We start from the raw sequence: 12,118 nt of genomic DNA on the forward strand, positions 1-12,118 counted from the left end.
TTCTATAATCCTTTAACCACATGGGCAGCCTGTGGGGGAGTGACCATCCTCCTGACAGTACAGAAGGGAGTTCTGCGCCTTGGTATTTCACTGGGCAATGATGCAGCAATGTCATATGGGGAACTAGGTACATCTGCTGGAGTGTCCCCAAGCCGTGTCAGTTCAGTAGCTCAGTCGTGTTCGACTTTTTGCAGTCCCATGGACTGCAGCACGCCAGGCTTCTCTGTCTATCACCAACTCCCAGAGCTTACTCAGACTCATGTCCATTGAGTTGGTGATGCCATCCAACCATCTCATCCTCTGTCATCCCCTTTTCCTCCGCCTTCAATCTTTCCCAGCATCAGGTCTTTTCCAAAGAGTCAGTTCTTTGCATCAGGTGGCCAAAGTACTGGAGTTTCAGCTTCAGCATCAGTCCTTTCAATGAATATTCAGGACTCACTTCCTTTACGACTGACTGGTTGGATCTCCTTGCAGTCCAAGGGATTCTCAAGAGTCTTCTCCAACACCATGGTTCAAAAGCATCCATTCTTCAGTGCTCAGTTTTCTTTGTAGTCCAGCTCTCACAGTGCACTTTAGAGGTGCTCAATAGATGTTTGATGAAGACTAAACAAATGAATGAACACTGCAGCTGGGGAGATTAGAACAGGAAGGGCAAAGGCAAGGGGACCATCATAACTGGAATTCTGGGTTCTTCAGCATGCCTGACCACCTCCCCTTTCCTTTTTTCCCCCTTTTTTCCTATTTTCCAGATGTGCTTTTTCTTCTTTCTTTTCTCAACATGCCAAGTAAAGGGTACCAGGCCCACTGACCCCTTGCTTGGTCAGTGACAGATGGGAGAGCCAGAGGCAGCTGGGTGCTGCTGGAGTTTATCTCAGAGCTGTTGAGGTTGGCGGAGGGGGTCAGCTAGCAGGCTGAACCCAACCGGCATCTTAAAGGCACAGACCTGGGCAATGTTTTGCAGCTTCAGCACAACAGAGGTCCTGCTTTCGGAGGGAGACCGATAAACAATGGCCCCACAGCTTAACAGGATTGAAATATGACGCTATTCAAAGGGGATGTCAAAAGGATTAATAGCCCATCTCCTCCTAGCTTGGTGCTAAAGCCACGCTCCTGCCTCAAGTTAAATCACGCTTAGCCTGTGTGCTACATTTTAAATCTTCTCCATTAAGTGCAGACCATTAGCATCGCAGCGTGGGGCTGGTTCTCCGGGACCCTCTGCACACTAGTACAATGCTCCAGTTGCGTCTTTTTAATGGGGACCAAGCTGAGCACCTGGATAGCAAGCACAGCTCAACATATTGAGTCTACAAATAGATATCTGGCCCCTTTCTTGGGACATACTTCTGGACTTGGGTTGAAACGCTCAAGAAAAACAAAGTGTCTCAGAAAATAAAGGGACAATGATGGATTGTCCACTGAATGCCAAGTGACAAGAACTGAAGCTTGTCACACATCCTGCACAGAAACAGACTTATGGGGGAAGAGGGTAAGTCAAGGCAAGGGTGATGGAGCAGCTTGTTTAAACAAAGACAGTCTAAGCTTCTATGCCAGCAGTGGCTGGGTCCTGTGTTCAGGCAGGCACACCCCATGAATGTGCTCTGTGTCCAAGTTCAGGTTAAAATGGACAGGACTAAGCAACTAACACTTCACTTCAGGTTAAAATAACACAAGATGATAAGTTCAGCACCTATAGATTTAAGAGCTTCATTCTCCAACTAGGATACTCCTTTGCCGAGTGGTGGTTCTTAGCACACAGACGGGACCCAGAGATGATGGTTCTCCATGTGGTCTGCTGAATGAAGAGCAGTTTATAATCCTGATGTTTAGGCTGAGGACAGTGTGGCCTCCTTGCTTCCTGGTGGAAGGAATGATTCACTCTATCCTTCCCTTCGTATCCCTTTGTGAGGAAAAACGACTGCCTCCCTCACAAAACAGTGGACTTTCCCCCCACTTTATTGAGGTATGAGTGACAAAATTGTAGGTATTCAAGGTTTACAAGGTGATGTTTTGATATACGTCAGTTTGAAGTGATTACCACAGTCGAGCTAACTCACATGTCCTTCATCTCATATAGTTACGTCTTTATGGTGAAGACATTTGAGATAAGCTGTCCTCGCAACTTCCGAGCATCCAGCACAGTATTATTACCTCTAGTCACATGCTATGCACTAGGCCTCCAGAACTTTCTCGTCTCATACCTGAGTCTGTACATTTTGAGCCGCATCTTTCCGTTTCCTTCCGCCCCGTCGCCGGTCACCGCCGTCCTGTTCTCTGTCGCTGCAGACCCCACTCCCTCTGTAAATATAAACGATACCATACGGTATCTGTCTTCCTCTGTCTGGCTTATTTCTTTTAGCGTAATGTCCTCCAGTTTCATCCATGTTGTCAGCAATGGCAGGATTCCCTTCTTTTTCAAGGCTGAACAATATTCCACTGTATATCATATTTTCTTTATCCATCTGTCAACAGACATTTTGGTTGTTTCCATATCTTGGCTGTTATGAACAATGCTGGGATGAACTTGAGGGTGCAAATATCATCTCCAGATAGTGATTTTATTTCCTTTGGATGTATACCCAGAAGTGGGATTGCTGGATCAATTTTTAATTTTTTGAGGAACCCCTATACTGGCTTCCATAAGTGGCTGTACCAATTTACATTTCCACCAGCAGTGTACAAGTGTTCCCTTTTCTCCACATCCTTGCCAACAATTATCTTTTGACTTTTTGATAACAGTCGTCCTAACAGGTGTGAGGCGATATCTCACTGAGATTTTGATTTGCATTTCCCCAATTAGTGGTGTTGAGCATCTTTTCATGTTCCCGTTGGCCATTTGTCTTCTTTGGAAAAATGTCTATTCAAGTACTTTGCCAAATTTTTAATAGGATTATTTGATTTTTTATTATTGAGCTTGCGAGTTCTTTATATATTTTGAATATCAACCCCTTATCAGATATATGGTTTGCAAATAGTTTCTCCCATTCAATAGGCTGCCTTTTCATTTTGCTGATTGTTTCCTTTGCTGTGTAGGAACCTTTTAGTTTGATGTAGTCCCACTTATTTGTTTGAGTTTTTGTCTCCTGAGCTTTGGGCATCAAATCTAGACAATCACTGCCAAGACTGACAACAAGCTTATATCCTATGATTTCCTTGTGGAGTTATTTTATCAGGAGGAGATGGTAGGGAGGTAGATAGTTCTCCTGTCCTATCCAAGTGCCAAAAAAGCTTGAAGAAAACTGTCCTTTGGAGAGGGGAGACAGATCATCCCCACTTAACCTCCTTAATCAACACAGAGCTTTCAGACACCAAAGTCAAAGTCAAGGGTCGTTATTTTGTGATCTAAGTACATAATATCTCTCCATTCCCTTTTAAGACCTTTGATAAGATCCAAACTGGTCAAATTGATATCCATACGTAAATAAGGAACTGACAGACAAACTGTGATGGGCCCTACTCCCTACTCAGGTGGTCTGGATAAGCACTTTCTTCCCACCTGGCTCATCTCACGGTGGGCCCTCCAGAAACAGAATCAACAATTTGGTGTCACAGGAACTGGAGCTGCGGATTAAGCTTGATTGAGATGACAACCTCCCAAAAGCACCGAGACTTCGTGGCAGAGCCCATGGGGGAGAAGCCAGTGGGAAACCTGGCCGGGATTGGCGAAGTCCTGGGCAAGAAACTGGAGGAAAGGGGCTTTGATAAGGCCTATGTGGTCCTCGGCCAGTTTCTGGTCCTAAAGAAAGATGAAGACCTCTTCCGGGAATGGCTGAAGGACACGTGTGGCGCCAACACCAAGCAGTCCTGGGAGAGTGTCTGCGAGAGTGGTGTGATGCCTTCTTGTGATGCTCTCTGGGGAGCCCCCGATCCCAAGCCCCAGCATTGAGTCTCCAGAGTTTGCAGCCTAGTGAGGACTCCTCCTCCGTCCTCTGCAAAAGAAGAGATTGCTGTTGTGCACACCTCCCTGTACTCCAGGGCCTTTGGGGAGTTCTCCCCCCTCACCGTTTCACCTTTTTTGGAATTCTCTCCCTTGCATGCATTTTCCTTCGCCTTTCCCTGCCAGTTTCATGACAATAATTACCAGCTTTTCTGAGTGGATTCCTGGCCCTGGCCCTCACCCCCACCCCCACCTGTGGTCTCTTTTATGCCATTCGGCAGTCTTTTTGGCAGAACAGTCACTGTCCTTGTAAAGTTTCTTAAATCAATAAAGCCAGTGGCCTTCAAAAAAATAAATAAATAAACAATTGGGTGGGAGACACCAAAACCGCATAAACCCAGCGTTAACCTCTGCTAATACTTGTACTTACTCCTCTACATACGCATTGATGGATGTCTGGGAGAAAGAATACACACACATACTACGTGCATAAATATACTATGTATATAGGTATACAATACAGTACTCATAAACTATAGATATATACTATATATATATGTGTATACCTACATATATTTGTATAGTTTATATGCTTGTGTACACTCACATATATATAGGATCATAGTATACACTTATATATGTATATACGTAAGTATATACATGAACTTATATACATGTGTATACTTAATACATACATGTGTATATGCTAAGTCACCTCAGTCATGTCCAACTCTGTGACCCTATGGTCTGTAGCCCACCAGGCTCCTCTGTCTATAGGATTTTCCAGGCAAGAATACTGGAGTGGGTTGCCATGCCCTCCTCTAGGGGATCTTCCTGACCCAGGGATTGAACCCACATCTCTTATGTTTCCTGTATTGGCAGGTGGGTTCTTTACCATGAGTGGTACCCGGGAAGCGCAACATAATTCATAGTATATCTTATATGCTTACATAGTATAATATATATCTTATAAACTTACATCTTGCTTGGTGCACTCAGCAATAAATCGTGAGTGTATTTAACAAAATAGCCACATTTCTGAGACACCTAGTGTAAAGTGCAAAATCAGGAGAGTTTCTTTTCCTGAAATTTTGGAAGGGCCAAATCATTCATCAATGTCATCAACAGCCAAAAATCTCCAAAGCTCTAAAAAAGTTAAAATTCAGTTAAATATCAGAGCCAGTGCTTGTTCTGTCAGCAGAGTAATCCCTAGTCACGAATAAAAATTAAATCTCTGCCTTTAATTGCTACATCATTATCCCTGGACACCTGAGATATATATGTAAATTCAATATTAGCTATTAAAATGTGCATTTGTTTTCAAAATGGCCTTATCCAGAAAATGACTTTGCAAAATTAGGAAGAATAATAATGGATCAGGAATGAGGAATAATAATCACATATCCCAACATCCCTGTAAATCACCGTGCACACCCTGGGTGGGGGGAAAGTAATTATATAAAAATAAGATGAAGCACAGCGCGGCCTCCAGAGTGTGCCGTCTTGAATGAATTTCAGATATTGGAGTCCTATCTAAGAGAAGTTATTAAGGAGGTTTTATGGCTGGCATGGGCTTCCCAGGTAGCTCAGTGGTAAAGAACCTGCCTGCAATACAGGAGACATTCAATCCCTGGGTTGGGAAGATCCCCTGGAGGAGAAAATGGCAACTCATTCCAGTATTCTTGCCTGGACAATCCCATGGACAGAAGAGTCTGGCGGGTTACGGTCCTTGGGGTTGCAAAGAGTACAATATGACTGACTACGCATGCGCACATGCTGGCGTGTGTCAGGAGTCTAAATAAAAGTGAACTGTCTTGGTAAGAAAGGGCTTTGGGTTTGCTTGGGAAGCAGCATTCCTTTCTCATGGTTAGGCTGTGCCCTAACCCAGAGTGTGACTTTCCTTTCTTTGAAGCAAAAGAACCAGCAAAGGAGAAAGAGCATGAAGGGAAACTCTAACATCTGCAGGAGTTGCTGCCACCCCAAGTCAGTCACTGGAGCCATGACTGGCTTTGGTGACAATGAGGAGTCTCTCGGGAGAATTTCCCATCAGTCTTCAACACAAATTCATATATGGGGGGGGTACCCCCTCTTTCCCTGATGTCTACTTCTGCTTCATGGACTCTTTCAGCCCTGGGTTCCCAAGGAAAAACATCAGCCGGCCAGGTGTCTCAGGTTCACTGCCATGTGGGATTGCACCAAGTATATTTTTTTTTCCTCTTTAATTTATTTATTTTTAATCAAAGAATAACTGCTTTACAGTGTCGGGTTGGTTTCTACCAAACATCAACATCAACCAGCCATACCTGTGTCCCCTCCCTCTTGAACCTAGAGCCTATAACAGAGTGAAGTAAATCAGAAAGAAAAAAACAAATATATACCAATGCACATATATAGCATCTAGAAAGATGGTACTGATGAAATTATTTGCAGGGCAACACTGGAGATACATAGAAAACAGACTTATGGACATGGTTGGCGGGGAGGGAGAGGGTGGGATGTACAGAGAGACTAACATGGAAACATACGTCGCCATATGTAAAAGAGATAACCAATGGGAATTTGCTGTATGACTCAGGGAACTCAACCCAGGGGCTCTCTAACAAGTATATGTTTTTCTGCGACAAGCACTGCACAAGGGAAGACAAGGAAAAAACCCAGCAGACCTAAGAGATGCATAATTCATGATGGAGGCTGAAAGTGCCGAGCACTACAGCCTCGGGTTGAACCGTGTAGCCGTCCTCGTTCACTCACAGAGGGCAGCCAGCTACCCGCAGTAGGAAGTGACGGTGTGCACGCAGCAGGTTGCTTTGGCCAGAAAGGGAGCTTCCTGCCACCACTGAGCAGGGTCTCCAGCATCCTGCAATCCTGTCCGGCTTTGAAAACGGACTTTGTCAACAGTTCTTCCCTGGTGGTTCAGACGGTAAAGAATCCCCCTGTGATGTAGGAGACATGGGTTTGATCCCTGGGTCAGGAAGATTCCCTGAAGAAGGGCATGGCAACCCACTCCCATATTCTTGCCTGGTAAATCCCATGGACAGAGGAGCCTGGCAGGCTACAGTCCATGGGGTTGCAAACAGTTGGACATGACTAAGCGACTAACACTTTCACTTTCTTTCACTGAAGGGGAAGCCTCTGCAACCCTGCTAGTCTGTTTCCCAGAGAGAAGCCCTGTAGGCACTGTGACGTTGGTTCACTCAGTTTAATGAGAATAACCCCGTGAAACAGTGTTCTTTCGCTCAGTGACACATGCGCCTGTCTCCACATGGAGCATTTGTTTTGCACTAGCTGCTCTGGGAGGGGCTCCTGACATCTAAGAGTCTCTCCATGGCCTCTGCCCCAGGACAGGCTGAACGTCGTGAACTGAAGCTCCAGCACATCCCTGCTGAGGTCTAACCAGCTCTGAAGAAGTGGGCTCTTCTGGATTACCTGCTCCTTGCCATCTGGTGAGGTGGACTTGGATGATCCTCTGGGCTCTGGCTGCTGCGAGGGCCCTGCACCGGTTTCTTTCTCCTCTTGGCCATTTTAGGTTTTCACTGGGAAATTAACTCCTGGTTCTTCCAGTAGGATTGACAGAGTCCTATGGAGCAGTATTCCAGGCAGAGCTTCCTCTCCCGTTTTATCCATCTACTACCTACAATCCCACCCCTTGAAACACAGGCACTCTGAGGGCTAGTATTTGCTGGGCCAGAAAGTGTTCCCATGCTCTTAACATCTTCCAGGAGCTTTGCCCAAACCTCGCCCATGAGGTGAGCTCATGGAAGAGCCTTTACAGTGGAGGGGATGAGGAAACTTATCTGCAAAGCAGAAACAGACACCTATGTAGAGAACAGTGCAGACATCAAAGTGGGGAAGAGGAGTGGGGGATGGATTGGGAGACTGGGGTTGGCACACACACTACTATGTGTAAAACAGACAATTAAGGAGAACCTACTGTACAGTACAGGGAACTCTACTTGGTGCTTTGTGGTGATCTACATGGAAAGGAAATCTAAAAGAGGGGATATATGTATATCGAAGAAAAGCTATGACAAGCAAAGACAGCATATTAAAAAGCAAAGATAACACTTTGCCAACAAAAGTCCGTACAAAGCTGTGGTTTTTCCAGTGGTCATGTACGGATGTGAGAGTTGGACTATAAAGAAGAATTGATGCTTTCTAACTGTGGTGCTGGCAAAGACTCTTGAGAGTCCCTTGGACTGCAAGATGATCAAACCAATCAATCCGAAAGGAAATCAACTCTGAATATTCATTGGAAGGACTAACGCTGAAGCTGAAACTCCAATACTTCGGCCATCTGATGCAAAGAGCTAACTCACTGGAAAAGACCCTGATGCTGGGAAAGACTAAGGGCAAAAAGAGAAGGGGACAACAAAGGATGAGATGGTTGGATGGCATCATCAATTCAATGAGCATGAGTCTGAACCAACTCTGGGAGATAGAGAAGAACAGGGAAGCCCGCAGACTGGTGCGCTGCAGTCCATAGCGTCACAAAGAGTCAGACATGACTGAGCAACTGAACAATAACAGCATATGTATATGTGTATCTGACTTACTTTGCTGAGCAGCAGAGCTAACATAGCATTGTGAAGCACCTATACTCCAATAAAAATTGATAAAAGAGAAAAGAGGGGAGGGGCTTCCACTCCTCTAGGATGGGAATCATATCACAGGCCAGGTCCTAAGCAGCCCTCCAGTGGTAAGTCTCACAAAATCTCATACACATGACTGAGGACAGTTTTACCTATAAATGCTTATTGGCACTTGAAAAAAATGAGGTATAACTGATACAGACGTGGCTTTTTTTTTTAAACAAAGTATTTTCTTCTCCAAATTTGTCATCTCAGTTGCAAAAGGGAATATGTGCTTGATACGTGCTACTCTGTGCAACTGGAATAACAAGTAACCATATCCACGGATGGGGTGACGACGGACACGTGAATGTCTGGTGCTCTTGGCGATGCCCCACTGGAGGCAATCCTGCTGGGTTTCCTGCATTTGCTGAGAGTCCTCTACCGAGATGAAATGGAATAAAAGAATGCCACAGAGCAGCCCTCTCCCGCTGCCACGTGATTTTCTCCTTATGTTTTATACCGTCTTGGGTCATATTCTAATTATTCACTTCCACATTGATTTCTAACGCTAGAGGTAGAAAGGCTGGACGACAAGTGTCTCACTTGGTTTCTCTCCTTGATGTTTGCCCAGGGGCAGATGCTGCCTGGCACGTGGTGGGTTCTTTGGGCATTCATTCTATAGTTCATACCAAGTGCCTGCTCTGTGTCTGGCACTGAGGGGCACAGTGGTGAACAGGACACATGGCCTCTAAAAGAACTTGAGAGTCTGTCTAGTTCAACACTTTCTTTTAATAAATGATGACAAAGGCCCAGGGAGGGAAAGTGCCCCAGGTACCACAGCCAGAACCAGACACAGTCCAGTGCCCTCTCCTGGACCGACCAGCTAGACGGCTGCTTGATGAGTGAGCAGTGTCTCTACGAGTCAGTCCATTCAGTGCTAGAGGGCTTCTCAGGTGGTCCAGTGTTAAATAATCTGTCCGCCAACGCAAGGAGACACAGGTTTGATCCCCGGGTCGGGAAAATCCGCTGGAGGAGGAAATGGTAAACCACTCCAGTTATTCTTTCCTAGAGAACCCCATGGACAGAAGCGTCTGGAGGGTACAGTGCATAAGGTCCCAAAGAATTGGACAAAACTGAGCACACACACACGCATGCACAAATTTGGGGCCAGAAGCTGGCTATGAAGACCAGCAAAAGCAGAAGGAAGGGGGACATAGTAACAACAAAGGATCTGGAGAGAAGAGATAAGAATGGGGGAAGATCCGGGCCAGGTCAGTGCATGCTAATATGAGCGGCAGGACGTCAAGTCCCTGCCCCCCAGGAAGCAGGGGAGCTGAAGAACTCTAGCACTAGTCACTGGTAGGGGGCCAGTGCCCAGACTCCGGTCTCCTTGTTGAAAATGAAGAGAAAAACTCTTGCCTCTTGAGTTTGCATAATTAAAACTGAAGAGCTGAAATTGCCTATCAACTTAAGCCCCATGAAAATGCATAGACAAATCCTAAAATATGACTCATTATTACACAGATAAATCATGCAGGTCCCTTGACTCCTACTTGCAGCTGAGTTTTATGCTGTAAAAAGAGCAGATACAGCTATTGACTACTTCCACGGTCGAAACTCAGCTTCTTGGCAAGATCCAAAGGCCTCACTGGCTGGAATTTGTCTGCATCTCCAGACTGCTCTTCTCCCACTTCAAGCCTACATCCTGGCCACAGCAAACTCCCCAAAGTTCTTATACGCCATTTTGTTCTGGCCTCTCTCTTTTGGGCGCTTCCCAGGTGACTCAGTGGTAAAGAATCTGCCTGCCAATGCAAGAGACATGGGTTTGATCCCTGGGTCGGGAAGATCCCCTGGAGAAGGAAATGGCAACCCACTCCAGTGTTCTTGCCTGGGAAATCCCATGGACAGAGGAGCCTGGAGGGCTACAGTCCATGGGGTGCAAAGAGTCAGACAGGACTGAGAGACCAAACAACAACCACTTTTGCCCAGACAGCCCAGAGCACCCTTTTCATCTTCTCCACTTGGTTAATCTAGACTCATCCCTCCCAACTCAGCTCCCATGTCACGTCTTATGGGTATCATTACTATGCCCTAACCCCACACCCAGAGCTGGAGAAGCTATCCACCCTCCTACAGGTCTCTATACTGACCTTCCTTGTAGCACTTACCACATGCCTGTGGCCTCATCTCTTGTCCAGCAATTATGTCCTAGCTCTATGCCCCTGGTGCCTCTCCCAAGGCCTCACCATATCAGGCACTCAATAAAGGTTACCTGAACGTGGTCCATGCCTTCCCCAATCCAGCCTCATAAAAGGCTGCCATTTTTTTTTCTTTTACAGCATAATTTGTAGTTGCTTTGAAGTATTGTACCACACAAATACCTTTGTAGTATCATACCATGCAAATACCTTATGAGTTATTTAACTGGCTTAGAAGATTTCCCGGAGAAGGGAGTGGCACCCCACTCCAGTACTCTTGCCTGGAAAATACCATGGACGGAGGAGCCTGGAAGGCTGCAGTCCATGGGGTCACTGAGGGTCGGACACGACTGAGCGACTTCACTTTCACTTTTCACTTTCATGCATTGGAGAAGGAAATGGCAACCCATTCCAGTGTTCTTGCCTGGAGAATCCCAGGGACGGGGGAGCCTGGTGGGCTGCCATCTATGGGGTCGCATAGAGTCGGACACGACTGAAGTGACTTAGCAGAAGATTTCCTGGAAGATTTCCTACCTTATGACCCAGCAATCCCACTTCTGGGCATACACACAGAGGAAACCAGAATTGAAAGAGACACATGTACCCCAATGTTCATCGCAGCACTGTTTATAATAGCCAGGACATGGAAACAACCTAGATGTCCATCAGCAGATGAATGGATAAGAAAGCTGTGGTACATATACACAATGGAGTATTACTCAGCCGTTAAAAAGAATTCATTTGAATCAGTTCTGATGAGATGGATGAAACTGGAGCCAATTATACAGAGTGAAGTAAGCCAGAAAGAAAAACACCAATACAGTATACTAACACATATATATGGAATTTAGGAAGATGGCAATGACGACCCTGTATGCAAGACAGGAAAAAAGACACAGATGTGTATAATGGACTTTTGGACTCAGAGGGAGAGGGAGAGGGTGGGATGATTTGGGAGAATGGGAATTCTAACATGTATACTATCATGTAAGAATTGAATCGCCAGTCCATGTCTGATGTAGGGTGCAGCATGTTTGGGGCTGGTGCATGGGGATGATCCAGAGAGATGTTGTGGGGAGGGTGGTGGGAGGGGGGTTCATGTTTGGGAACGCATGTAAGAATTAAAGATTTTAAAATTTAAAAAAAAAAAAAAAAAGATTTCCTGGAGAAGGGAAAGGCTTCCCACTCCAGTATTGTGGCCTGGAGAATTCCATGGACTGTATAGCCCATGAGGTTGCAAAGAGTCGCACACAACTAAATGACTTTCACTTTCACTGTTGTTGGACATTTAGATTATTTTCAATATTTTAAGACTCCCATTTTGATACTGAAGGGGTTACCATAACCATCAACTAGCCAAATGAGACTTCCCCTAAAAACCAGCAAATCAAACCTCAGTGAAAGTAAGCAAAGCTCCTTGGGATGCTGGTAATCACAGTGTGAGTTGATCAGTGTTCCATTTGCAGGAGAGCAAG

General features: G+C 45.6%; 1 protein-coding gene and 1 pseudogene across 1 annotated transcript in view; one reads left to right on the forward strand and one right to left on the reverse strand.

Moving 5' to 3' along the window:
• KAZN (kazrin, periplakin interacting protein) overlaps nt 1-12,118 on the reverse strand; it is a 1,331,681-nt gene that overhangs the window by 418,471 nt on the left and 901,092 nt on the right. The gene's annotated exons all lie outside the window — the stretch shown is intronic.
• On the forward strand, nt 3,549-3,922 carry LOC138416589 (barrier-to-autointegration factor pseudogene; annotated as a pseudogene).

This window comes from Ovis canadensis, chromosome 12 (assembly GCF_042477335.2).
Source record: "Ovis canadensis isolate MfBH-ARS-UI-01 breed Bighorn chromosome 12, ARS-UI_OviCan_v2, whole genome shotgun sequence".
Lineage (NCBI taxonomy): Eukaryota > Metazoa > Chordata > Mammalia > Artiodactyla > Bovidae > Ovis > Ovis canadensis.